Source organism: Nicotiana sylvestris, chromosome 11 (assembly GCF_000393655.2).
Source record: "Nicotiana sylvestris chromosome 11, ASM39365v2, whole genome shotgun sequence".
NCBI lineage: Eukaryota > Viridiplantae > Streptophyta > Magnoliopsida > Solanales > Solanaceae > Nicotiana > Nicotiana sylvestris.
In genome coordinates, this window is record NC_091067.1 from 40,700,043 (window position 1) to 40,706,042 (window position 6,000).

Below are 6,000 nucleotides of genomic sequence, written 5' to 3' on the forward strand. Positions count from 1 at the left end.
TCAATTATGTTGTGCAAACCTTAATCCAGTTCATGCAAAGGTCCAAGAAGTCTCATTGGGATACTGCAGTTAGGGTTGTAAGATACTTAAAGAATGCACCAGGACATGGAATCTTAATGGCTTTTAATCACACATGGGAGTTAATATGCTGGTGTGATTCAGACTGGGCAGAATGTCCCAATACAAGAAGGTTAGTTACTAGTTATGTGATAAAGTTTGGAAGTTCCTTGGTATCTTGGAAATAAAAAAAACAACAAACTGTGTCAAGAAGCTCAGCTGAAGCTGAGTATAGAAGCATGGCTGCTGCAACTGCTGAGATCATATGGTTACTGGGTCTGTTTAAAGAGTTGGGTATGAAGATTACACAACCAGTGACAATCCTTAGTGATAGTAAGTCTGCTATTAAGATTGCAACAAATCCCATACTACATGAACGGACAAAACACATAGAAATAGATTGTCATTTCATTAGGGACAAGATCAAAGAAGGGGTAGTTCAAGCAGTACATGTGAATACAAAGGAGCAACAGGTTGATTTGCTAACCAAAGGTTTGAGAACTGCTCAACATGTGCATCTTCTTGACAAGCTTGGAATGCTCAACATTCTACACCCTCCAGCTTGAGGGGGCATATTGTAATATAGAATAGCATCATATAGCACATGTATTAGTTAGTTAGTCACGTGCTTCTTTCTGTTAATGACAGCTGTTAATGAGCTTTCAATTAGTTAGTTGTTTAACTTAAGATAGTGGTAGTTAGGTGTATAAAATGTACCGATCATCTTCTTCAATAGAACAATTGTTCATTTCTCTCTTAGCGGACTCTCTCTTCTCAGAATATCTGCCATTGTTACACCTTCAAATCCTTGCATTTTATCAAGTAATTTTCTAAATTTTCTCAAACAAATGAATGATAAATTTGTTGTCTAAAGGCACAAATTGCTAAAAGATACAACTTTCTAAAATGCCAAATTTGGTGTATGAAGAAAACAATACAGAAAAAGTTGAAAGAATATTAATAATTACATGGAAGGAAGAGGCTATTATATTTTTGTAAAATGCCACAGAATACGACTAACGCAAATAGAAATTTCTTCTTCAACGCATAAAGAGAAGATAGAGAAGAAAATTATGCACAATTAATTATTGAGATAGTTGAAGTGGACCTTCGATAATCTACACACACACATATATATATATATGCATGACTTTGTTGAAGTCATTCCGTAGAGAGGTCACTGAGCACATCGATCGGTTGGGTTTAAAAATTGTCAAGTTGCTGGGGGTGAAGAAGGACGAAGAGCTAATGAAAAGGGGAGATGAGCTTATGAGGGCCATCAATAGGTGCAGCGAGCTTGAGGCAGCACTAAAGGCTAAAGAGGACGAGCTCGAGGTGAGTAAGGGGGTGATGACTGAGACGTAGGTGGCATCCTTAACAGCTGAACTCACGTAGAGGGAGGCAAGGGCTATCGATCTGAGGGGTGAGCTGAGTGCCAAGGTCGAAGAATTGAGTTGGGCCGAGAAAGGCAGAATGGACGCTATGGCTGAAGCGGCGGCCCTAGAAGACGCCCTCCATGTTTGCAGGTCCGAACGGGTTAATGACGTGGAGACATCAGCACTTAAGATGGCGAGGTTGGAAGAACGGATTTAGGGTTTGGAGGCGGAGTTGTCCAGGTTAAACGAGCAGGTCATTATCTTGAGGGCCGAAGAGACTCGACGGCAGTCGCAACTGTCTAAATCTCACACTTCTGTCGATCCCGGTGTGCCGCATAATTTGTATGAGATATGGGTCCATAGCGAGGCTCAACTTGACGTGTACAAATCTCTGAAGGCTGCTGGGAAAATTTTTGAAGTTGAGGTTGAGGGCGTCCGTTTCAAGGCAGGTGCAACCCATGAAGCTTGTGGTTACAACCATGGTACGGCTGGTACGGATGAGGATGACAACGCCGCAGATAGGCTTGCCTCTGAACCTTGATATGATGATGAGTACGCCGATGTGTATGATGTGGTGTGAAGCTGTTGTACTTAGTGTTTTTTGCTTTGCTATTTTTTTGAGGGCGTCCTCGAGACCTTTGTAAAAAGTATTATAATCCGATAATTGAAATGGAACAATTCTTTTTTTTCTTTGTATTTCTGGATTCCCGTTCTTTTTTCCTTTTTTTTTGCTATGTGGGGAATCCCCTGGTTTTTGCTATTTGTATATATTTGATATTGGTTTAGTCAAACATAGACTAACGTGAGGTCGAGTATTAATTAGCTCGAATGAGTTCGAGGTTTGATGAGGTTGAAAATCAAATTATTTGAGCGAGGTCGAAACTAAAATAATTTGAGCGAGGTCGAATGTAAAGTAATTCGAGCGAGGTCGAATGTAAAGTAATTCGAGCAAGGTCGAATATAGATTTATTCGAGCGAGGTCAAATGTAATGTAATTCGAGTGAGGTCGAATGTAAAATAATTCGAGCGAGGTCGAATGTAGAGTTATTCGAGCGAGGTCGAATGTAGAGTAATTCGAGCGAGGTCGAATGTAGAGTAATTCGAGTAAGGTCTAATGTAAAGTAATTCGAGCGAGGTCGAATGTAATGAAATTTGAGTGAGGTCAAATGTAAAGTAATTCGAGCGAGGTCAAATGTAAAATTTAATTCGAGCGAGGTCGAATGTAGAGTGATTTGAGCGAGATTGAATGTAAAATGTAATTCGAGCGAGGTCGAATGTAAAATGTAATTCGAGCGAGGTCGAATGTAAAATGTAAAGCGACTTGGTGGAGTTGTGCAAAGATGATGCTTTATTTTATTCATTGGAGAATATTACATGTTTCCGCTTGTTCCATACATATATTGGAGAAGTTCTAGTGTACCTAGTCCCTTTATCGTTTGGCCTGGAGAAGTAGTCGGTAGGAGGGGTGATGAATTATACTTGAACTTCGAGATATCGCTTTCGTCGTCTCATTAAAAACCTCCCCGAGAAAACCCAATTGGGACAAAACCCAGGCGAGGGAAAATGAGTACGACTTGAAGGGTGTCCGTTTTTAGAAGTTGAAGTATTTGAGGTGGGCGACATTCCAATTGTTTTGTGGTAGCTTTCCCTCCATTGTTTCTAGTTGGAATGATCCTTTGTTTGTTGCTGCCGTGATTTTGTATGGCCCGTCCCAATTGGTTCCTAGTTTACCTTCTCTTGAATCTTTGCTCGCCTGTGTTTTGGCCTTGAGTACATAGTCTTCGACTTTGAGTGGTCGTACTTTGGTTTTTTATTGTAGTACTGTTCTGCTTGCTATTTTTGGGCTATCATTCTTATGTGAGCCATGTTTCTTCGCTCCTCTGCTTCATCGAGGTCTTGTTTCCTGTTCTTGTCGTTGCTTGGTTAGCTTTCATTGGAGTATCTCAAACTAGGTTCCCCGACCTCGACTATTATCGTGGTGTCAGTCCCATAGACTAGTGGATATGGCGTTTCTCTTGTGCTTGTTTTTAGCATGGTGCGGTATGCCAAAAGTACTTCTGGTAGTAATTCCAGCCATAGTCCCATTGCGTCCTCAAGCTTTTTCTTCAAGATATTTAGTATTGTTTTGTTGGAGGATTCGGCCTGGCCATTACCAGCAGAGTGATATAGTATGGAGAGTATTCGCTTGATGTGCCTTTTTTTTGAAGAATTTAGCGATCTTTTTTTCGTTGAATTGGGGTCCGTTGTCATAGTTGATTTCTATGGGGATGCCGAAGCGACGTATGATGTTTCTCCATATGAATGTGATAACTTCCTGTTCGGGTATTTGGGCAAATACACCTGCTTCTACCCACTTGAAAAATTAGTTAGTTAGAACCAAAAGAAATCGTATATTACCTCGCCCTACTACAAGGGGTCCGACAATGTCCATTTCTACTTTGATGAACGGCCATGGAAATGTAACCGAGTGGAGATGCTCGCCTGCTTGGTGTATCATGGGAGAGTATTTTTGGCACTGTTTGTACTTCTTGACGTAGTCGGCGGCTTCCTTCTTCATTGTGGGCCAATAATAACCGACTCGAATGAGGCATCTGACGAGAGCTCGGTTGCCGGTATGGGCACCGCAGTGGCCTTCATGTACTTCCTCGAGGATGCATCTTGTTGGTTCGGCCCTAGGCATTTCACCTAGGGGCCTCCAAACGTTCATTTGTATAGGTCGCGGTTTATGATGTTGTACCTGGCCGCCTGCATTCGATGCTTTTTGGCTTCCTTTTTGTCTGATGAGAGTACTCCCTCCTACAAATATATTATAATACGGTTGTGCCAGTCCCAAGTCAAATTTACAGAGTGTACCTCAAGTTGATCTATTAACGAGTGGATAAGGAAGACCACGTTTTCTCTTGTAATGTGTTTGGTGGCCGCTGCTAACTTGGCAAGGCCATCTACCTCAATGTTTTGTGCTCAAGGTATCTGGTCGAGTCAACATTCATTGAATTCTGGTAGCAGTTTATGAATTTTTGCCTGGCATTTTTGTAGCCTCTGCTCTTTAATTTGGAAAGTCCCCGTGACTTGGTTGACAATGAGTTGTGAGCCGCATCTGAGGATGACTCGTCTTGCTCCGTATTTGAGAGCTAGCTTTAGTCTTTCAATTACAGCCTCATACTCGGCTTATTGTTAGTCATATTGGGGCACTATATGGATTGGCATATGACTTCACCTGTTGGGACCGCGAGTACGATTCCCAGTCCATGTCCTAACGCGTTAGATGCGCTATCGGTGTATAGGACCTATAGGTCAGGTTGCCTGGGAGAGGTACCAGAAGTTTCCTGCTCGACCTCAGACATTATTTTGGCACTGAAATCGGCGATGAAAATAGGGCCGTCACCACCGATATGGTGTGGCATTGAAAATAGGGTCTAAGCTTTCGTGAAGCTATAACCAAGGCCAAGGCTAATTTTTCGAGGTGGGGGTACCTCGTTTCGGCGTTGACCAGAGTTTTGCTAATATAAGAGATTGGAGATTGTGTACCTTTGTTTTCACGGACCAATATTGCGCTTACCACGACATCTGATACGGCCAAGTATATCAGGAGGTGTTCACCAGGTTCTGCTTTGGCGAGTAGCGGGGGAGAGGACTAGTATGCCTTTAGTTCTCTTAAGGCCTCGATGCATTCTCAATTCCACTGTAGCTTGTTGTCCTTCTTAAGCACGTTGAAGAATTTGTGGCATCTGTCGGAGGATCGTGAGATGAACCTTGATAGGGTGGCTATACGGCCTATCACTTTTTGCACTTGTTTCTTGCTGGTCAATACTTCAGGTATTCTCTCGATGGACTTGACTTTGACGGGGTTGACCTCGATGCCTCTTTGTGATACCAGAAAGACGACGAACTTGCCCAAAGTTAGGTCGAAGGCACACTTTTGGGGTTCAGCTTCATACCGTATCGCCTTAGTATACCGAAGGCTTCTTTCAGGTGGTCGATGTGGTCTTCCTTCCTTTTTGATTTGACCGACATGTTGTCTATGTAAACTTCCATTGTTTTGCCAAGTTGGTCCTTAACCATATTGGTGACCAGCCTTTGATAAGTCGCCCCTGCATTCTTCAACCCGAATGGCATGACTCTATAACAGTACGTTCCTTGATGGGTGATGAAAGTAGTCTTTTCCTGGTCCTTCTCCTCCATGAGATTTTGGTTGTAACCTGAATAGGCATCCAAGAAGCTCAACAACTCGTGCCCTACCGTTGCGTCGATGATTTCATCAATATGAGGCAACGAAAAGGAGTCCTTTGGGCATGCCTTGATTAGGTCTATGAAATCCACACACATCTGCTAGTTTTCGTTTTTCTTTTTCCCCATGACTACATTGGTGACCTATTGGGGGTATTTCGATTCTCCAATAGAGCCGTTAGCCACTAGTTTATCCACCTCATCACTAACTGCCTCGTTGATTGCAGAGTTGAATTTTCTTCCTACTTGTCGTACTGGAGGGTAAAGTAGATCGACGTTTAGCTTGTGCATGGAAAATGTCCTTCGGGATACCTGGCATATCTGCATGGGAGAAAGCAAA